We start from the raw sequence: 23,630 nt of genomic DNA, 5'->3' as shown, positions 1-23,630 counted from the left end.
GGAACATCCTGCCCAGGAAGGTGTGAGACTTCAAGGCGAGCTGATGGGACCCTTCTGAAAGAGCCTTCTCTGGGGGGGTCTGGTAAGGTCCACACCTGGGATGGCTTAAGGTGCCATCTGGCCTGGAGACAGGCCTGTGGACAGTGTCAGCTGCAATGCAGGTCCCTGTCTCTCCAGGGCTCCAGGAGGACGACCTTGCTGTTCTTCCCAGGACATCCCCTCCAGGTGTCAATGTGCCTGGCAATGCATCGGGATGGGCCACGCTTTCTACACAGGCTTCCCCACCAGGACCCTGTGGTCCTCCTAGCACATTAGGTCATCTTCTGTTACCACCTGGCCCTCACTTTCCAACCTCTTCATTCACCCATGAAGTGTTCCCAGGGTTGAGCCTTGAAACAGGCACGTGTTCAGTATGGCCAAGGACATCAACGGGACTGGTGAGCGTCTGCTTTCCCCCAACCCTCCTCTCTCTTCACCTGCAATATTTTGTCTAGACATTCCCTCTCCCATCTTTCACCTTGACAAGTTTTACTCATGGGACCTTTGCAATTCAGCTCAGATGTCACCTCCTCCAGATGTCACTTCCTGCCCTATCCTAGCTTCATGTATTTCCTTGAGATGCACCACCCAGGGTCCCCTTTATACATTGTCTTAGCTACAGACAGCTGCCTAGTCAAGGTCACGCCCTTCCTCATGTAGCCCACAGCCAGTGACACACCAATGTAGGGGTATTAAGGCCTGGCCAGACTATCCTGGGATGCCTCTGAAGGATTATTCTAGCTCCACACTGCCCACATCAGGGCAGGCCTGCTCAGGTGGCCACACTTTCCCAGGGAGGTTCCGCTTTGGCTCCTCCCAAGGGATCTTTAAAACATAATTGCTGACCCGGAATGTGTTGGTGCTGAGTTTATCATGAAGCTAAATGCCGGGGTTCTTCCTTCAACTCGAGAGCCAAAACTAATATAAACACCCACTCCCCATTCGTTTCCCTAATGCCATCAGCAACGTGAGCAGGCCTGACCCCAATAGAGGCCTCCTGATTTATGGCCTCGCTAACAAATGCAGCCGGCGGGGAGTGAGCCGGGCATCTGGGTACCTGGGAGGGTGGTGGTTCCAGAGAAGCGGCAGCCTCCCACCTCCGCTGGGGGGCTACCGTCTTCTGCTGGGAGGAGACTTAAGAAGTTGGGGACTTAGCTTGGCCTCTTTCCTTTCCCATTCTCTCAGCAATCTAAATTGTAAGCCTGGGTCAGTGGCATGAGAAGTGAGGTCTTACTCCCTCCACCTTGTACATCTCCCCCTGCATTTGATGAGTCCTGGATCCATTTTAATTTTAGCAAATATAGAAGTGTGGGGGGGAGCTCCCAGGGCAGTATTATTCTACTCATGTTTTTTGCTTCACAGTAAGTTTTCACTGCATACAGAGAAGGGCCCAAATCATAAGCACAGAGCTGGATGGATTTTCATAAGGTGAGCACACTGGTTTCGAGCCATCATTATGCAAGACATCCCTACATGTTGAGATTAGAGTTCTTTCTAAAGATCTGATTCTAGAAAGATCTACCGTAGGCTACTTTCCTATATCCAGAAAGTATCACCTGGTTCATTTGATGTATTTTATAGGTTTTTAATTACCTGTTGGTGGATGATCTCACTATAAGGGGCCGGTTACAGTCCAGGGCCCTTTGGAATTAGGATTGCTTGGCAATCTGGTTAGCATTCCACCATCTCTTCTCACTGCCTTCACTTCCGTTTTCATCTCAACCCCACCACTCATGCTGTTTGATGCTACAGTCTGGTCCTAACTATGGCTCTAGATAAATCTGGGTTTGAATCCCATCTCTGCTTCTGTCTTAAGTGTGAGACCCATTTTAAAGTTCAGGAACATTGATTTCCAGAGCATTGAATGCAAAGCAAACACACCATGTGGGCAACCTGGGTAGCTGCCTGTCTTAGGGTCCCCTCTGCAGCCATCAGTCGCTGGTAAAGACAGTTCTCGTTTTCCACGTATGCATCCAAAGCAGCCTGAGCTCTGGCCACCAAAAATAAGACTCAGGTGCTGGCTGTTAGGAGTGAAAGCGCTTTAGGAGCCGGTGGGCAGGAACATAACGCAATCCCTGGATCTAGACATCCCTTGGGTAAGAGTGGCTGACTGGGAAATCCAGCTATCACATCTCCAGCTCATGGATCATGGATCTCATTACTAGGTATCTGCCATCTTGGTCTGTGACATTTAATGGATGCTGTCTGTTGGACAGGAAATGAGTTTATTATGGCGAAAAACAAGTCAAAAGACAGCCGGACTCATCACTGGCCAACAGTACTTAAGGTTCCCCCAGAAATGACAGAAACAGATACTTATGGAGGGAGGTAACAGGAAAAATTCTGGGTTGAGTTACCACTCATTAAGAATTAATTATTTCTGATTCAACCCGATAGGTGTTGCTATTGTCATCCCGAGTTTCACGTACTTTGTGGTTTATTGAAAAAGAACAGATCCTGGGGCAACAAACGTACCCAGCACCCATTCAATGATTTCCAAACAGTCTGCCCTAACAAGAACCAAAGCCATTTAGATAAAAGGCCAGTTATGAGCAGGGAGCAGGGACAGCTTAAGATGAGCATGGAAAATGTGTCTTAAAGCAAGAGAGTACGCAAAGATATTGGGTAATCTAGAGCATTCAGGCCAGCTTGAAGGGGGCTCCCACTGCACAAAGAGCATAGATGAAAAGACGCCCATCCCATGCTGACAAGTTTTTCTTTAAAAAAAAGACTTCATAATTTATTTATGCTGATCCTGACTGAAGTCAGCAGTGATCTCTTTCCTACCTGAATCCGCTCCCCCCACCCCCCAAATCTATACCACAAATATGGAGTCTGTATGCCCTAAACCTTGACATTTTTACTGGTATTACTGGTAGCAGACTGTATAAAGCATCGATGAATAGTTCCTGTGTTCGGGGACAGGTTGGTGACAGTACTGAAGAGAATTCTGTCAATGTCAGAAACATTCAAAGCTGTAGAGAATTTTTATGAGTTTATCTGAGCCAAACTGATGACATAGACCTGAGGGGCAAGGGCTCAAATGCCCCAGAGAATAGCAGTTTTGCAGCTTCTCTGATGCATTTGAGATTAAGGAGGGAGCTGAGGGCAATGACTTGGAGGTGGGAGAAAGAAGGTGGGCACTGGATTACAGCAGGGGTGGGGAACGTCCAGCTCGTGGGCCCTATGCATCTGGGGGAAATCATTTGGTCTGGCCCTGCCAAGGCCTCATCAAAGAGAAGCAGTTCCAGCCATCACATTAGGGGTGAGTTAATTGTTTGACCAGATATAGCAGGCTATTTTTAAGTTGATAATTTTGTATGGCCCGTGAATGATATAAATATCCAAATGGCCTTTGGCAGAAAAAAGGTTCCCCACCCCTGGATTACAAGATAGCTAACAAGATTATGTGCTCTCTTGAGGGTTGATAGCCCCTCCAGCAAAGAGCAGAGGACTCCACGGGATGGGAGCCAAAGAATGGGCCAAGTGGGTTCCTAAAGGAAGTCTGCGCATGCCTCCTGGCCACGTGTGGCTGCGTGGACCTGCAGAGGTAGGGTGAGCTAGAGAGGAACTTGTGATATGCATATTCGTGATCTGGGAATAAAAAGTCCCCAGACAGATCTAGAAACCAAGCTTCAGAAAAATCTAGAGGGAAATAGGAATAGGAAGGAACTGATACACTCGTTTTCCAAAGAGCACTAGATTCCAGAGAGAAGGTTCCCAGGGAACTCAAATGGACCAGCCCCACCAGCCGGGCAGCTAGAATCAAGCCAAAATAAGTTCACGACAAACCATAACTTTTCCAATGTCTAAGAAGAAAGCATCTGAAAGCAAGGAGAGGCTGAAACTGAGCTCCTTCCACCTCAAACATGCCCACTGGGAGAGTGATAGGTAAGAAGAAATGACCAGGGGACGCCTGGCATTTCAAGAGTCCCGGAGCTCCACAGTGGGGAAGGATGTTGACATGGAAAAGCAAGTCGAGGCTCCAGGCAAGGATCCCATGACTCCCAGCAGTACCTGCTCGGCAGGTACTCAGGCCCCCGGGAGCAGGGGGCAGGTTTGGAATCTGAGGCAACCTGTCGTCCCAGATCAGCCTCAGCGGGACACTCTCTGCCCCCTGCACCTCCTCTGTGTCTGATTGCTTCGGTGTTTGAGTTTAATCCTTCCTTTGGTTCCCTTTCTTCTTTAGAGATAGGGAACCCCCCTCGTGCCCCCTAGCAGCAGGGAAACAGACTCTTGCTCTCCTGGGTCAGGGAGGAGACACTCGAAACATAGCCAGCTCCCAAGCCCCTGCCCTCCCCTCCTTCCTGAAGCCAGAGGCTGGAGCCACTGTCAGGTCTCATTAGAGGGACAGGGTGTCCTTGCTTCCACTCTTAAAGGGGCAGAGATGGGGGAATCACCCCCCACGGGGAGTCAGGAGTAAGTATTCAGGCTCATTAAGGCCAGACCTGGGAGATGCTACTTGTCCCCCTGCACTGAGCAATTATGACTGGCTTTGTTCAGGTCCCTCATCATGGCCTGAAACTAACTGACCCTGAACCTGGAGGCTCCATCTTGGGGAATGCAGAGGCATCACAGGAATAAAAAGATAAGTGGCATAGAAAACAAAACTAAATAAGTCTGAATTTCCTTAGAAGGATTTCTCCTAAAATATATCAATCTGGACAGGTCCCAGTAACCATCCTAAATTCAAGATTGAGGCAGCTCCATCTCTCTCCAGTCATCTGAGACCTTTTAGTCAGAAGGTAAGAAGCACTTTCTATTACTGGGGTCACAGGACAAGAACTGATACCTAAGTAAAATGTGAGCATCTTCCATGAAACCGGTGGATATTTCTCAGACTTCTAAAGTACATCTTCCTGCCCAGACAGGGAACTGGATCAGGTGGTTTTATAGATTCTCTCTGCTCTAATGTTTCATGATACTGATCTTTGCTGTATCCAAGTTCTTTAGGGTGAGGGAGTGGGTAGTGTTCAAACCCACTGGGCAGCCATAGTGCAATTCTATCCTGTTTTTACAAATCAGGACAGTTCAAGAATCCGCCAAAGTCTCACTTTACTCAGCTCAGAAAGAGTCTGAAGGCAAACAGCCTCCGGGAGCTTCCTCGCTGTGCTGTCTGTAATTGACACATGCACCTTGCAACCCCGCAGCGCCTTCAGTCTATGCTGCAGGACCCGAGCCTTGCTGGACCCGAGTTCATTATCAGCGGTGTCTACTGTATACAGTTGTTGGAAATGGATCCTGCAGATGTGGGGCAGCTGTTTTTACTTAGCAGCTAAGTGTCCCTGCGATGCTGGCGGCCTCTGACAAAAGCACTGTTCTCTGAGGCATCCATCTCGCAGAGGCTCGCTAAATCAGGCCCAGATGTCTACGCCCAACTCCCATTTCTCTGTGAAGACTTCTTTTTGGAGAAGTGGGTTTTCCACTAAGGTATGCACAGTAGGATGGGCAGGCCATCAGGCACGACGCTGAAGGGAAGGGTCCAAGTAACAGCTGGGTGCTAGAATTGGAGAGACACTCCCATCAACTGAGTCCATCCTCACAAGCCTAAGAAGTTGATGGCATGCCCATTTTACAGACATGAAAGTAGCTAAGAAATAACTTAAGGACACAGCAGACAACAGTGTTGGTTTTAGAAATCCAAAGCCATGAACTGGAGACTTTCAGTCAGCCCCAAGTATCAGTCCCTGACTTTTCCTGGTAATGAGACTTCCCATTTTTAGTTGGGTAGATACGACTACCCAGAACAAGACCAGTTTTTCTTGCAGCTAGGTTTGGCTATGTCACTAAAGTTCCAGCAAATAGGATGTAGGTAGGATCAGTGAGTTTAGGTCCCAGGCAGTGTTCTTAGAGTAAGGAGGCCCTTTGGCCTTCTTCCTGGCTAAAATCCAGACAATGGCTGGAGCTCCAGCAGCCATCTCGAAGCAGGAGGCAACTTTGGGAATGGGTGCCTGGCACAATGGACTAAAGGAACCTGGGTCCCTGCATCATGGAATGTCATGCCCTGACTCGGAATGGAGCCGGCAACCTTTAGGTGCAAAGACTGATGCTCAACCAACTGAGCCTCTCCAGCCGGGCAGGGGAAGGATTTACATTATGGAGATTGCCTCCTCTTTCTATGGTGGCTAGAGAGGGCCCATCTTTCAGATTATCTTAGTGTTTGACGAGAAAATTCCAGCCTGGTTAAGATATTTCTGGCAGAGATTGAAACTGCAGTTAGATCAGATTTTAAATCTAGGTTTGATATCATGAGCTCTTAGCATAAATGACACCATTTTGGGCCTGTGGGTTTTTCCCCTTATTAGTAGAGAGGGATCAACTCAGAGGGTATTAGTGAGTCTTTAGAGTCCTCATAAATAGGGCTATCGTGGTGCTGGCGTAGGGGGCTGGGACTAAACATGTCCACTGGAGAAAGCCTGAGCTTCCAGTGTACTTGCCCTTCAGCCCCAGTGCCTACTTAGATTAGTCCCCGACAGACCTCAGGGGGAAATTACAAGTAAGTGTTCAATTTCTCCTTCCTCAGGGGCTGGGGGCTGGGAAATTGTTTCTCCCCCACAGCCTTTCCACACCCACAGCTGTGGCTCCTCTCACTGTCAGTGTGCTGCCAACAGGTTGGAAATGAACACATTTCCTGCAAGTGGCTGTCAGGGAGGACACACGTGTGCTCACCGTGCTCTCATGCATCCTTCTTTCATGGGCTTCTGTGGGCTCGGGGCTGACACTAGACATTGTCTGCTATATGCCTGTCTAGGGTTTCTGATGACAAGAAGAGGGGGAATGAGGGGGATGGAAAATGGAAGGGAAGTCTGGTTGACCTCTGCTGAGCACCCTCTGCCTCATAAGCCATAGCAGGAAGTGCTGGGATGCTGGACGGGTGCGCTGGGGGAGAGAGGCTGGGACCACCTGGTTTGTGGTTATCCCTGTACCCTGAGGGTGTGCGGAGAGCTGAGATAATGGCACACCTCTTGGCTGTGATGTCTTACGCTGTCCAGTTTGCTTCTGTTTCCTCTATTCCTCTTTCCACTCCTGCAAGGGTTGGATGTTGCTGGGTGTTGCAGGGTGTAAGGGGTAGGAGACAGTCCATCCCCAAGTTTATTCCTTTGTCCAGTGGTACTTCCAAAGGCTTAAGCAATTTGAAGGGGAGTGACCCAGTCAACTTCCACTGGGCCCAAACAATGTGTCTCTCCTATCAAATGCTTCCTTCATTCCCCTGGTCCAAATCCCATGCTCCACAAGTGTTGTTTAGAGGTGACGTGTTCCAGGAAGCTTTTGCTGGCATCCTGCCACTGAGTTTCAGGGGACCTCTTCTCAAATCCCATGACATTTTGTTCTTGACCCCCGAAGCATTCATTGAACTACAATATATTCATCCAATTGTCCAGCAGATTCAACTTTGTGCTGGCAAGATCACAGTGGCTGCCTGGTTGCTTATATGAGTCCTGGTATACGAGGAACTGTGTAAAGGCCCTTGTAGGGATTCAGAGCTAGTCACCTCAAGATGTGCTCCTATGGTATGCAGGTTGTTTGAGCTAAGCGGAGCTTTAGCTGTAGGCTCAGGAGAAACTTCTGTCCTTCCCTTGTTACCTGGAAGAACTTGAATTAGGGGCCTATCCTACGATGGGAGATTATCAGGGATAACCTCTTTTGACCTGTCTATAGAGCAAGACAAGCTTCTATTTACATAACACCTCATTCTGCAATGACCCTTGCAAAGCCCCCAAGGCACTTTATCTCATCCCTAGCTTAGAAAGACTTATGTATCCATGTTCCTTTTCTGCCTCTGAACCTCACGCATGTGAGCTCCCAGACTCAGGTATGCATATAAGGTAAAACAAAAGGGAAAAACAAAGTTTAGTTGCCTGCTGCCATGAAAGCCAGACTTGTGAGACAGGTGCTGGTGAAAAAGGAAAGAGGTTTATTCAAGTGTCGGTTACCTGAGAAGATGGGGGACTCTTGTCCAAAGCCCATCACCCCATCTCGGTGTAGGCAGAGGTTTTTATAAGGAGAGAGAGAGAGAGGGAAAGCAGAACAAAGATCAAGGGGAGGGGCTGTTGAAAAGTTCTCTATGTGCAGGCCAGCAAAGTCCACTCTGATAAGGATCTCGAAACTGGTCAAGTGATGGTCTGGTGTGTGTCATACTGATCCTCATCAGGTGTGTTCTAATAAACTGGCCTGCCCAATAAGGCATATGTGTCTTTATTGTTAAAAATCTGCTTGGTGTCCTTCGTCAGCAGATACACCCTTATTCTATTATGAAACTATAAAGTTAGTACATGAAGAAATAATGCATAGCCCAGCCATCTGCCTCCGTATATTTTTCATGGCCACAGATGCAACTGTGGATCTTTGTAAGCCAAGTTGTGACCCTAAAATTTGGATCCTCCAAACTAGATCTTTCTAGCTCAAACTAAGTTAAGTGGGTTTTCCCCCGTGTTCCAGGAAGAGCCAAAAGAAGGCATATATCTTCTTGCATGTCAAGAAATCATAGCCTGCATCACCATCATTTAGCCAACACCCTATTGATGGAAAGTCCAAACACGATTCCACTTAGAAGAAAGCAAGGTACATTTACATGCACCAACGTAGAGTAATCACCAGAAACAAGTGAATGAACCAAGGTGCAGCTGGAATCTGTAGCTTGCTCTTATATGCAGTCAGGGATCTTTCTATACAAGGAGGATTTGGGGATATCTATCTCAGCTGTTCAGGCCGAGGAGAGTTATGTGACGACGCTTCTGGAATTCCACCACACACGTGTGTAACTCATTACAGGATTTAAGAGATGGTGCTTCATCCTTCTCTAATGAACACTGGGAGTATTAATGCAGTTGAATGTTCAAGTATTTCCTAGCATGTGACTGCCGAGCATCTGAAACTGGCCACAGTCTATCGAACACCATCACCCACTTGACCCTGGAAGAGCCCTTTACTCTCATGCTTTTTGATGCACGTGTTTACCTGGGCCCAGTGCGGGGTTGCAACTGGCTATTGGCTCTTCTCTGGGTCTGAACATTGTGTTCATTGCCATCTCATGATTGCAGGCATTTAAGGGATTAGGACCCTCACCTTTAGACCTTCTCACACCCTACTAGGTGTGTTCTAATCACCATGGCAGGCCCCGGCTGTCATGCCTCATTACTTAAATATATTATCATGGCCTGGCCTCAGCCAGTATGGTGAGATTAAAGCAATAAAACTATGGACAAATGGCCAGCATTAGGACTGTTCTTACCCAGGACTGCTGTGGGTAATGGCACACAGCTGCAGGGCCAGGCACTTGGCCTCCCACCCCCACTTCCTCTCTGTTCAGCCCCTGCCCCAGTCAGGGGCTTCTGCCCTCCGTCAGCAAGATTTTGGATTGGTCCAGCACAGAGAGCTCTTAGCAACTCAGCTCCAAGATGGAGATCTGTTGCTTAGCAACATACAAACTTGTGCTTCTCAAACTCCCAAAGGTTCTTGGGAGGGCTTCCCTACTTTTATTACTATAGCTACCACTTGTCCAGGCAGCCTGGTAGCTTCTTTGCATTCATACCTGTTCATTCCTAACAGCTCTACAAGGAATATGTTAGTTCTACTTTTTCTTTAGTCCTACTTTTTAAAGCTGGGCAAGGGGAAAGTGAGGCATGGCTCAAAGGACGTAACATTCACTGTGCATCACATAGCTAATAAAGGCTGAGCTAAGATTTTTACACTGGTTTGACTATAGCTCATGCTCTCAGCAATTACTCCAGCCACTCCCCACTCTTAATTGTCTCCTCAATAATGAACTGATATTAGTTTCATGCATTCTTGGGTCAGGTGACTTCTTGGTTGAACTTTTGGCATCTGCAGATCTGCTGTGCTATTTTAGGAATGAATACTAGTGTTTGTTTTTATATAGCCAGTTATTATGCAAGGAATAGCCATGGTGGCTCTTCTTAGTTTTGTGGGATGTTGGTACTCAGTAGAGTAGGGAAGGCATAATGACTTTTTCTGACAAAAGCTGCCATTGATTATGGTCAGTGATAGAGCAATAGTGTGATTAGGGTGACCAATCACCCCAGTTGCCCGAGATGTGAACTGTCAGGGCTAAATCTTGGAGAGTCCCAAAAGGGACGGCTGATCACTCTATGTGAGAGAAGGGAAAAGGGGGTGAGGTGCAGAGAGAGGAAAGAATACATCAAGCATAGGCATTTTCTAATGGCCTTGGTCCATTTTTAGACAAACTTCTTCACAGGTCAGAAGATAGGTTACCTATTTAAAACACTCCCTCCCTGGCCAACAGATGGACAGCCTTAAAGAAATGGATAAGTTTCTAGAAGCATATAATATTCCAAGACTGAATTATGAAATGGAAAATTTGAACAGACCAATTACTAGTAATAAGACCAAATCAGTAACTTAAAAACTCCCCAACGAACAGAATTCCAGGACCAGAAAATGCCACTGGTGAATTCTATCAAACATTCATAGAATCAGTATCGGTCTGTCCCAAACTCTTCCAGAAGTTTGAAGAGGGAACATAGATGCAAAAAAATCTTCAAAGTATTAGCAAACCAAATTCAATAATACATTAAAAGGATCATACACCATGATCAAGTGATTTCAGAGATGCAAGGATGGTTCAACATCCATAATCAGTCTAAGTGATATACTACATTAGCAAGATGGAGAATTAAAAAATAACACAATCTTAGGAATAGATGCAGAAAATAGTTTTGTCAAATGTTTGAGATAAAATTTTTTAAAATGAGTATAGAGGGACTATACCTCAACATAATCAAGGCCACATATGACAAACCCACAGCAAATATATTTCATAGTGAAAATCTGAAGGTTTTTCCTCTAAGATCAGGAACAAGACAAGGATGCCCACTCTTGCCATTTTTCCCCCCCAAAGTAATATTGGAAGTTCTAGCCACAGCAATCAGGTAAGAAATAGAAGGCATCCAGATTGGAAAGGAAGAAGTGAAACTAACACTTCAAAAGAAATGTCTTCAAACAGTGGACTCATGATGGGGAACTCATGATGGGGACCAAGGTGTAACAACTGACAGAGGAAGGAAAGAAGTCATGTCTTTGGATGGAAGACTTCAGGAGGCGAGTCATCTGACCCGGCCAGCACCTGGATCCTGGCTGTGTTCACTTGTAGGATTCAGAGTGTGTTTGACAATAAGGTTGCTTGGAGCCATCCTAGCTTGGACTGTCAAAACTGCTTATCGTTACGATGGAAACATTCTCACATACTTTTCCTTATCAAAGGAAGGCCCTTCACATTCCAGCACAAGGACATCTTGTTTCTCATCCTCAGAACTAACTAGTGGGCTCATGATCCACCATCGTAATACCTCATTAATGTTTTTATGGTTCCACGATACAATCCAGGACACCATGTTGCATTTAATCATGGTCTCCATCTCCTCCAATCTGATAGTTCTCAGACTTTGTCTTGTAACTGTTTTAACTGCTCCATTATTTCATAGAATGTCACTCAATATGGGCTTGTCTGATGTCTCATGATTGAGGTTATGCGTTTTGGGGAAAGACACTAGAGAAGCGATACTGGACCCTTCTCAGTACATATCAGGAGGCACCTGACGTCAGTAGGTATTGCTGGTGATGTTAACCATGAGTCGTTGGTGAAAGTGTCTTCCTGGATCCTCTATTGTAAATCCCCTCTCTGTCATTACTAAATATGTTGGAGATACTTGAATACTATGCAAATATTATGTCTCTACTTAAGAGAGTGCTCTTCTGAGAGAAGAGACTGGAGTTAAGGACTCTGAAAAGAATTACCCTAAGTCCAAAAGCTAAAGGGGAATGTTAACAATGAATGAAGTCAAAAGAATGGCCCCAAATTCCTACGTACCTGTGACCTAGGTTTTCCCTTAACACCTAACAACCACATATCAAAACAAAGTTACCCTCAGTACAATATTAAGCTGCAATATTATGCTCTTTGGATTTGGTTATCAAACTGTCCACACTGGTTGCTAGGTAATCAAAGATAAATTTGGCTGTAAGAATGTTTTGCTTTAATGATTTAAGCCTCTGGGTATTAACAGCTAACAACCCTGCAGTATCATCTCTAGCTACTTCATGATTTCTTCAAGGCTAGAAATGTGAATACCAATTTTCAGAAGACTAAAATTCTCAAACTTCATGATGTCCTAGTAAGATTCTAAAATGAACCCTGGTACAGAACACCAAGCAACCACATTAGCTTCTGGAAATGGGAGCCAAAACAATATCTTTGCCGATGAAACAAGTTGTTAAAGTATATTAGATGAGGTGAGTACCAGAGCATAGATAAATGGATCCACATCCACTGGGAAAGGATCATAATGGAGCACACAGAATTTATATACTCTGTTGAATATTTTATCAGTGACTCAAAGACATAGGACTAATTAATGGGATAGTTAGTAGAGCTGAGAAAACTTACATCACCTACTATAATCTTATCCTAGTCTGTTAGTCTTAGTTTCACCAAGATTAATTTAAGGATATATGAACCCTGAGATGGAAGATACCCACCAAGGAGGGCTCCTGGGCTCAAGTTTAAAAAGAGCCTAGCAGCCCTTTCTAAAGGGGGGGGGGGCTCTCATGCCTGCACTGAATTGCCTGCCTGCAATGCAGGCTGAGTCAGCCCTTATAAAGGGATTTTTGGAACTGCATTTCAACCAATAGGACTGAGGCTTTCCCCATCCAGTTGGAGCTGTGCAGCTATATCTCCATCAGCATCTTCACTGACCAATCAGTGGCCCCATTCTGATCAATCAGGACAGTGCCTTTTGGACTGATGGAGCTGTGAAGATTTGGAGTCCTCATTTGCATGAGACCAGGGATAAGGACTTCTGAGTTTGAATCTCTTTAACTTGCTGGTTAACCTTATGAGTGTCATGTGTACAATGGGGATTCCACCACTTACTTCACGGGATAGAAGCAGGTTAGCTGGTTGTGTGAGCACCTGGAGATGCAGTCACATCTCCAGGTGCTTACACAATGATGGAAGTTCAATTTCAGAAAAGTACTTAGGAGCACCAGGTACAGATTGCCAACTTGAGTGGCTACAATGTTTGTTGTTGTTTAAAATATCTTTGATTTCAGAGAGAGGAAAGGAGATAGAAACATCAATGATGGAAGAACCATTGCTCGGCTGCCCCCTGCACACCACCTGATGGGGATCGAGCCCAAACCTGGGCATGTGCCCTGACCAGGAAATCAAACTTTGATCTCCTGGATCATAGGTCTGTGCTCAACAGCTGAGCCATGCTCGGCCGGGCACCACAATGCTTTTTATTTCATCCTCAGGTGTGTCTACCTGTAGTCAGGGTCAGATCTGGAGTCACGGATAGATGCTCCAACATAAGATTTCGGAACAGTGAATTTCAATGCATAATGCAGCTCTAAAGAGCCAAAGGCAGCAATACCGAGTTTGCTTAAGGTACTGGCGCTACCTTTGTCTCTGGAGTTCCCACCACTGTTGCACTGAGTAGATGTCTGGATAGGAAGGCAAGACATCTACCTGGTATTCAAATTGTGGTTAATCCATAGTTGGATACTTGCACGTTGCCTATTTTAGCATAAAATGCCTCTAATATCCATAATGGGTTGGTAGGGAATTAAAAGTGTTACTCTTTGAAAGGTAAGTGATACAATGATATATTTTCCAGTGAAGGTAAAAGCAGTAAGTTTGGACTTTTGAAGAAGGCCCCTCACGGTATCTTTCACTGGGGTCCCTCACGGCATCTTGGCCTTTAGGTTTCTTGTCTTAATGTCTTCATCCCATTCTTCCCAAAGGTGCCTGGTAAAGCTCAGATATATTCTAAGTCTGGATCCCAGTTCCTTAAGGTCAAAGCTGATCTTCCGCAACTTACATCTCAGATGATAAACACAGGCATTCAGAGAATACCCACTGAGGGCCCTGGCTGGGCAGTTCAGTTGGTTAGAGCATCATCCCGATACACCAAGGTTGCAGGTTCGATCCCCAGTCAGGGAACATCTAAGAACCAACCAATGAATGCATAGATAAGTGGAAGAAATTGGTGTTTCTCTCCCTCTAGAAATTAAATACTTTAAAAGAAAATACCCACAGAAAACAGGTCAAGAATGTCCAAGAAAGTTCAAAGCCACACAAGAGAGGCATGAATAAGACTCAGGCTTAAGTCTTAGCCCAACACATGTATGAACAGGTAGAGGAAGGATAGCATCTTATCACCATAGAAACAGAGCCTGGTACATGGTTGGCACACTCTAGTGTCAAATGGATCAATAGCTCTAGATGCCAAGCACCTGTCTGGCACTAGAAATGTGTGATCTCAAAGATTTCCAGACCAAACTGCTACCCCACGGCACAGACCCTATGGGAGGTCTTTCAGATTAGATTGACATCTTGTTTTCTGGCCTTTACCAGCTCTCCCAAAGCTGTCCATCCCCTTCTCCCCACCCCCTGTTCTGTTATCAGCCTGGGGTAAGGGGCTGATATTAAAAGGGCTCTGATAAAGCTCCCTAAGTGGCAGCAAGCTGTAAACATTCCCACTGATGCCATTTGATTAACCCGCTGAGAAAATGCCTGAAGAAGGTCCGGGCTTGTCACTGAGAGACAGGCAAGGGTGCCACACAGAGCTGTTGAAAAGCAAGCTGGCTGGGGCCACCACCGTGGAGTTATATAAAGCACTTGGCTCCTAAACAGAGGCCTCTGCAGCATCGAATGTGCAGTCTGCCAGGGTGGCTGTGGGTTTATAGTTTGATGGACATATGCAATGAGGATGCATTCATAGCCCAGATAAGTTAATGACCTATTAGTGGTGAGCCAGGATAGAGATAAAGTCTTGTGCAAAATCCTGCCCCACATTCCAAAGCCACAAACAATTTGGTTTAACACCCTCGTTATATCCCATCCAAATAGCTTCCCTGTTAGTAAGTTGCAGTTTCTAAATGCCCATCTATTGAAGGGGGGCTGGTCAAAACAAAAATGGTTAACCATTTGCTGAACTCTTCTAGTTCAAGTGATGGCTAAAGATTCAAATGCAATGAATCTAAACACTCAACCATATTCAGGTTCTTTCTCTTAAGCCAAAATGCTCATCCCAACATATCCTGCAAGGAATGCTCCTTGAAAATAGACTTGGTACATTGGCATATTTGTGATTTAGGAAGTAGTCAATAGCTCAGGATACATCACTAGGCAGGGCAGAGGGGACTGTGTTGGAACAATTAACTGAAATTTTAAGAGCTTGCCAACAAGAAGACAGGATTGGGGTTTGAATGTTCCAGATACCTTATCCAAAGGATTCCAACTCCCTGGACAACTGCCCAGTTAAGTTCTTCCTTTGGCTCCCATGAAAAGGCTACTGTTTGCAGTGGGGTGTACGTTGCCCTCTATGAAAGGCAATTTGGCAACAGATAATAAGACTTAATTACGTATAACACTCTTCAAACCAGCAATCCCACTCTTGGGATTCTCTCCCATGGTGGTAAAAGCACTGGTCCACAAAAGCATATACGCAACAGTGTTTTGTTTATGTATGTGTGTTTTAATATATCTTTGATTTCAGAAAGGAAGGGAGAGGAGGAGAGAGAGAGATAGAAACAATGATGAAAGTCATTGATCCGCTGCCTCCTTGGTGCTCCTGCTGGGGATTGAGCCCACGACCAGGGCATGTGCCCTGACTGGGAATCAAACCTTGATATCCTGGATCCTAGGTGGATGCCCAACCCCTGAGCCATGCCCAGCTGGGCTATGCAACAGTTTTTATTCAGCATTGTTTAGTGTCCAACAAACAATGGGCAAATTAGTTATGGTGTATTACACACTACTAAAGTGACCAAGTCAATTTGGTTTTTCACAAGTTTGTTAAATTAGAAGAGACACCCAACTTTTTGTTGTCTACACGAAACCTACTTTAGAGACAGGTAGGTTAATGAGAGTATTGGGATGGAGGAAAATATTATGCTGACACTATTAGAAGCTGGAGTAGCTCTATTTCAAATAAACAAATTTTAGAGCAAGTTATCGGCGATCAAGAGGAACATTACATAATGAAGGGGTCACCTCGAAGACCGTAACAATCCTTAGTGTGTATGCATGTAACAGCAGGTGAGGCAAAGACTGATGGCGATTTGTCTGTTTCACCTGGCAGTTCTCTTACAGTTGAAGACTTCAACACCCCTCTATCAGTGACTGACAGACCCAGCAGACACGAAATTCAGTAGAGTTGAGCTAAACAGCACCAATCAAGTGCATCTAATGAACACCTATAGAGTACTTCACTCAACAGCACAGTATGCGTTTCTGAGCTCACATAGAATGTTGACCAAGATTGACCCCATTCTAGGCCACGGAAAAGCCAGATGCGGGGGGTGTGTTTGGTTGCATACATTACGAACAGGGGGAAAAGTCTGAGGGTATATATTAGGGGCAGGTGGGCACAAAGAAGACACAAGATTGTATGTCCATGTAGTGCATACAGTGTTCCACTTCTGGGTTCCTCATGTACATCAAGACCTAAGTCAGGGCTCTAAGAGATGGGACAAGGCCAAGCCATTGCCTCCCGAGTTGCAGGAATGAGGGGCAGTTACAAACCTGGAGCCTTGCTGTTTAATCAGATACTAGAAAGACAAAGTAGCCTTAAGGAGTTTTCCAGACCATGCACACTGTCCTTTTACACGGTAGTAGATATTAAGTCACCCTGCCTACCCACAGCCCAGGGAACTGAAACTACCCAGACCCTGGCTCCTACAGACCAGGAGGCCATGTTTTCATACTGCATGACTTTGCTATCCAGGGCCCAGCTGATTGGACCAAGGCTGCCACGGGACCCTGGAGCAGGTTGCCTGTGGGCTGGCTGCTGATCCCCGAGAACCTGGTATAAAGGGGGGGGGGGCTGGGCCAAGTTAGAGGCATATATGGAAAGAGGAAACAAGCCAGTCAGCACGAAGTTATTCCAGGTGAGGGTTGCCCAAAATAGCAATTTCCAAGTAAATTGAGAGAAGACCTTGCATGACTAAGACTCAAACATAAGAATTCCCCCTTGGAGGGAGAATTGGGGAGAACACACCTATGTTCACTTCACACAATGCCTTCCATCTGCTCTGTGCCAGGCACTGGTCCACATGAAATTTGGTTAACTAAACAGCCGAAGTCCCCATTAGAGAATTCACAGTCTAGCTAGAGGCAGTCACGTATACAAATGAGATTGGTAGATCGCTGGGATACGTGAGACACTTTCCTTTCCTATCCCAAGTTCATAGGGGTAGTACTTAGATAACCAGCCCAGGGTCACCCAAGTAGTGTGGACTGAACACTAGGTCTTCACCTCTGGCTACAGTGGACTATGATCTGTTTCACGAAGTGCAGAAGAGGAGAGTTTTAGCAGTACATAATATGTTCATGCATTTGCACCAAGAGGGAAAATTTCAAGTGGGGTTCTAGTATCGAAAACAGACATTGATTACTCCAATGAATACCTGTCCAGTCTCCATCTCAGCAAGTGGCAGCATTCATTTAACTTCCCACCTTTATTCCCATGAAATAAGTATTACTGTTTGTTTTGTTTTTTAAAGGTAGTATTAAAAGCATACAAGGCTTACACCAAGGCACATAATTAAAATGGCCAAGGTTAAGAACAGAAAGAATCTTAGAAGCAGCAAGAGGGTTACCTACAAGGGGGCTCCCATAAGAGTGTCAGCTGACTTCAACAGGAACATTTCAGGACAGAAGAGATTGGCACGAAATATTCAACTTGATGAAAAGCAAGGACCTAAAACCCAAACGACTTCACCCAGCAAGGCTATCATTTAAAACTGGGAAAATAAGGAGATTCCCAGACAAGAAAAAGCTAAAGGAATTCATTACCACTAAACCAGTATTAGATGAAATGAATCTTTTTCAAGAAAAAGGAACATAGTTATGAGGAATGAAAGCAATAAGTATGTACCTATCGGTGATCACTTTAAATGTGAATGGCTTAAATGCTTTAATCAAAAGACATAGGGTAGCAGAATGGATAGGAACGCAGGAGTCCTTCCATCTTAGAGGATGATCGAGTCTCAGGAACACCAGTAAATGGGCTTGGTGGGCTTGTTTGCTGGCCTCTTTCCTCCAGGGAAGAAAGACTGAGAAGTGATTTCATACAGAGCACCAAGGCCCTCACTCAAGAGATTATCCTTGCTGCAGGGATGGATAGAAGCAGCTCTGGAAGAAACATCTGCTCCATTATGCCCACATCGGATGAGACCCAGAGGCAAAGGGTTACAATCTTCCAGAAGGGAAAATGGCATTAAGCCTTTAAGCTTCCTTACTGTTCCTTATTCGGGCTAAGAATCTACACACGTGCACCACCAGGTGCTCCAGGGAAGTACATACACATGGAGGCGGAAATGTGGCCATTCCCCTTTCTGCTTTTCTGAAAGCAAGCATCTGTTGATATAAACTCCAGGGCTTCCACCTGAAGCCAATCCTGAAGCACAAATGGCCAACAAGATGAGCTTTCAGGAATCACCTATTTCAACCCTTTGGGTTTTATGAGCAAAATTCAAACTCACGGCAAGGTGATTTCTGTAATTTGCTACGTCTCTTTATCCAAGATCTTTCTGTGCCATCTCCCCCCACCTCCCCTCCTGGGGCTGGGACTCTGAGGTGAACTTCCTTTTCAGTTTGGGAACTGTTCCATTTCCTCTCCAGCTGGTCTCAGAAGTGGGGGAGAGGCGGGGAGGGGGCGAGGAGAGACTCAGGTTAGCCTGGAGCCCAAGATGGGGCTGACAGGTAAGGGAAGGCCCTGATTTATTCTCCTATCCATTGTGCAGACCATCTGTCCTCATTAACTTGCACAGGTTTATGGGTTTTTAATCTTTTCCACATACACCCACTATATGAACATTCCATATTGGTTTTTTTTATATGTGGTCTGTGTACTTTTATGTCCTGATTTTTGGCCTCTAAGTTATGACCTGGGACACTTACTTATACTTGTTCCAGCCCTTCTACCGATGAGCAAAAGAGTTCTTCCCCCCAAACACCAAGTGGCGTCAGAAGCTAAATCAAACATTAACCCAACGAGCGTTGCTGGGGCCATATGGAATCTTTGCCCCCAAATCTGCGAACCTGTGTCTAGAAACCCAAAGCCAACCATGTATATTTCAGAACATGAGCCTAGGAAGCTCGCTTCCTTCAACCCAAAGCTAAGACACCCAATACCTTCCCCCAAGAAGGAAATCTTGAAGGCAAGGAGGATTATGTACAAAAAAATCACTGTCCAAAGTGATGATCGGGGTGGATAAGGGACAGGGAACTCAGTTTTCTAATTAAAGTTCAGGCACGAGAGCTGGCTCAGTAATGCCAGAAGTTACAGGAAGGAAAAGATATTTGTCCTACTTAATGAGCACCTCAAGGACCTCCTCACCCACAGTGACCTTGACAACTCCCAGGGCAGGGCTTCCCACAGCAGCTGGTTAAGGGACACAGGTTGGCAGAGTGCCTTGTCCCAAAAGCTCAGCCCAGAAAACTACGAAGATGAACTCGAATCACGGACCTCAGGGAGCTGCAGGAGGAGAGTGAAGTCGTGCAGGAACCTTTGAGTGACAGTCTTTGATTACTGTTGGCTGTCATGATCTGTCTGCCTCCGGGGATTCTCTCAGAAGCACTGATTATTTGATGAGCCCAATAGCCTGCAAGGCTCTGGAGGCAGCCAGTGACTGCTCCTATTATGAAACAGGTTGAAGGATTTGTTTTGTTTTGGGATCAAAGTATCAAATCCCATTTTCTTCACTCACTGAAATCGGCAGGTCCCCAAAAGGATGGGACGCCCACGATTAAGGTGACCTCACTTTCCCTAAATCCAGTTATTCACCCCCCATCTAATATGTAGGTTCAATATTTCTCCATTTTCCATGAGAATTTCTAGAAAGCCTCCTTGTGTGTGAAAATACGCTTCCAGGATCTGAGGAAATGTTTAGTTCAATCTCAAAAGCAAGCACTTGAACTGTTTCCATGGAGTTGGCCTTTCAGCTGCCATGACTCCCGTGCAGACTGTTCCACAGTTCTGCCATCCGGCTTTCTTCAGGAAAGGGGAGCACTGGCTCGTTCTGAAGTGATCAGCTTAAAGCAAGTTAAGGAATCCCCTGGGATGAAAGTCACTTGGACACGAGGTGGCCCTTTTTTATCTTTAAACATCTTTGAAGGTTTCACTAGGAGAAGGCTATTCTCTGTCAAGGACCCAAGGGGAACATGTTAAATTTGCATTCCTACCTCATCCAAGGGGCTTAACTTTTTCTCATGTCATAAGTTAGCCCACAGGACCCTGGTTCCACTGCTGACCCAGTAGTTTGGTTACTGAGACACTTGTTTACACAGCATTAAATGTTCCTTTGCAGGACTTATCAGAGCTTTTAATATGCTAACATGAACATGAACCTCCAAAAGAATATGACATACAGCATCCCCTCAAACTTCTGGAACTGAGCTGCTCTGCAGCATCAGAAAAGGTCTCATGACTCCACGCATTCCTCAAAATGGAATTGACAACCAGGACACTTCAGACCCAGGTCAGACACCAAACCCAGAGTTCCTCTATGTTCTCGTATCCTTTTTCCTCTTTTCCTGCAGAGGCTGCATCACTATGATTTATTCTGCACGTCCACCTAGGGCATTTCACACAGGCAGGGACTCCCCTCGAACACTAAGTGGCATCAGGAGCTAAATCAAATATTAACCCAACAGGTGTTGCTGGGGCCATATAAAATCTTTGATCCCAAATCTGTCTCTTCTGAGCCTACAATTGTCTCTAGAATGTCAATTATTTGAGTGGATTATTCCACCATAACATGTCCAGACTTCAATTCAAGGAGATCTGGGACCCCATTTTTTTGTTTTGCTCTAACCCAATGCTGTTTTATCAAAAATAGCATTTTGCATCTCAAAGACTTAGAGAAAAGTGAGGGTTCAGCGAGTTTGATGTTGACTTGATGCCAACCCTTATTTGGTAATTTTCCATCTCAGAGACTTTGTAATCCCAGATTGAGGTGCAGACTTGGATCTAAGAGTTGTGTCCAAAGCCCCTTAAGCAAATCTTTTGGTAGCAAAGATCTCAGGATGTCCTTGAGGTGATGGTTGGGTAGGACGGTGCCCAAAGAAGCAGGCTTAGTTATTGCTTTTAGAAACATCTCACGATTTCCTATTTCTGGAGGCCCGAGAACATGGTATGTGCTTGGATGCTCTCATCTCACGAGCATCTACACAGCCACCCACCAGTCACCACCACCCAATGGAACATGGTGGCCTTCAGTGTCAGAGAGCAGTGTCCTCAAAGCTGAAGGATGACCCATATGTGCAGGCATTACAAGGAAGCAGATTGAAGCCCCATGGAAGAAATTAAGGCTATTCAGCCTTAAGGGAAGTTAGACTTGCCTGACTCAGAAGACTAGGTCTACCTGGCAGCTAACCATTGCCACCCAAGACCTGAAGACAGACATTCATTCCTTTTATTGGAAAGCAAGTTCCGAGAGGTTAAGTGACTTAAGCTAAGACACAGCTATTGGTAATAAAACTCAGACAAGAGCTTTTGTCTGAGAGTCAGGCCAGGTTTCTCCCCCAAAGCACAACTGCTCTGAAGGACTAGGAAAAAAACCTCACCTCACGTCAGAAGATGCACAAACTTAAGTTTTCCCAAAACTTGGGCCTGTGAACCTGAGACCACCCTGCCTTTGTTCTCAGCTTCCTACTCTCTGGCCCCTTATCCATGTTGAACTTGGGTGGGGATAGGAAGTTCCACAGCCTGGCTCCCTTTCGCTCCACTTGGGATTTTCAGAGGGAGACCAAACATGATGTCCTCCAGGCTAATCCGGCAGAGCCTGATGCCAGATTAGGGTGGAAGATTGAAGACTGAGGCTTATTATGAGCAACCCTCTTTGCAGTTCGCCTTGTAGCTGCCCTGGACCAGTGTTGAGGATTCTCATGTACAAGCTTACCAAGGACAAGTGCTGTGATGGATCAGCAATGGCCCCAGGAGGAACAGAAGCAGTCTGCTGTGTGCATCAGAGAGCAATTTCTCAGCCTGTTTTACGCATAGAGAAAATAGGGCTCAGGACTGAAATGAGGCTTGATTTCCCTGCCTCTGATACAGTACTGCCTGCCTCAGGCCTTCAAAAAAATTCCCTTAAGAGCATAAGAGGGAAAGAAAAGGCAGCAACCACTAAGCAGCGACTCCCTTGATGAGAGGACGTTAGGTATTGGCATTTGCACTTGTCTTTCTGGACACACACTTTTTACTGTTTTGTCTTTACTGTTTTATTGATACAAGAACTGCTCCCTCTGGCCCAAAGGGGGCAGCACTCACCCAACATAGGGAATTTCCCAAGAGCAAGTACTAAAGCCACTTTAAGAGGAAAAACCCCTTTGCTCATGCCCTTGTTAGCTGCTCATTCCCCTATTAGTGGCATTTAAGTGGAATTATTCTCATGGCCATGATCTTCCAAGTGGATGGATGTGGGTGAATGGATGTCAGGAAAGGTTGGGTCTGTTGTTGCCCATAGTCGTGGATAATGGCAGGAAAAAAAATGCCAAGTGGGATTTTTACAAAGGTTTTGGACAGCATTAAACTGGAGGGGAGAATGCAGCCTTTTTTAAAAAAAGTAGATGTCTCAGAAGGCAGCCCTCTTGGTGAGTGGGGTTGTCTGGTTAGTGTTACTTCCCTCTCTTGGCTTTGAAGGCTGCAGCTACAGAAAGGCATGATTAACCCAGCAGAGCATCCTTAGCTGCCGATTAGGAGACTCTTCAGTCCCGGAAGCTCCAACATCTATGTTCCAGTTCTGTCATAGGTGCTGAGGACAGTAAGGGAGATAAGATCCCTGTCCTCAAATGAGTCTAGCAAGGATAAGCCACAGGTATGACAGGCAGCATCAGATATGGTCCAAGACTTCCATGTCATATGTACATGCCCCATATCAGCCCCTGGGTGTAAGCATGTGCATGTAAGATGTTACTCCTGTGATTATGTGGCAAAAGGGAGACAGACTGTCCTCGGTGAGCCTGACCTAATCACATGAGCCCTTTAGACATTTGGGTTTAGACACTGTAGATATACTAAGTCAGAAATTCAAAGCACAAGATGTCCTGAGGATGGAGAGAGAGGGAGGGAGGAAGGAATTTGGTAGGCTAAACTTCACACGCCTCATCCTTTGTGTCCTTTAGACTTGGAAGGAAGGCCCCTTGTGAGAGTAGGGCATAACCCTAGCACTGAGGCAGAAGATACCTTCGAGAAAGAGCAACCAACACCATATGCATGGAGCAAGTCTTTAGCAAGATTCTAGGGCTATCGTGAGCTTAAATTCAGACCAGCTGAGCCTGCTAAAGACTGGATTTGCCCAATTCAAATGTTTGCCTCCAACACAAATGCAGTGGATGCATGTGACCTTAAGAGTCCACACATGGACACAAATTTCCCTCTGTTCTGTAGCAAACCTGAGGCATGTTCTTGCCTCACCTGGAGGCTCAGCCACCTCTGAGCTCCTCCCCTCCGTTCTAGAAACACCCTAGGATCTTATGCTTGATATCATTGCTTCCATCAGTGTGTTCCCCCTCTATGCTAAATGCTGGGAAGACCAACCAAAAG

Source organism: Miniopterus schreibersii (assembly GCF_964146895.1).
Source record: "Miniopterus schreibersii genome assembly, chromosome: 20".
NCBI classification, from domain to species: domain Eukaryota; kingdom Metazoa; phylum Chordata; class Mammalia; order Chiroptera; family Miniopteridae; genus Miniopterus; species Miniopterus schreibersii.
Note: the sequence above shows the minus strand (reverse complement) of the source record.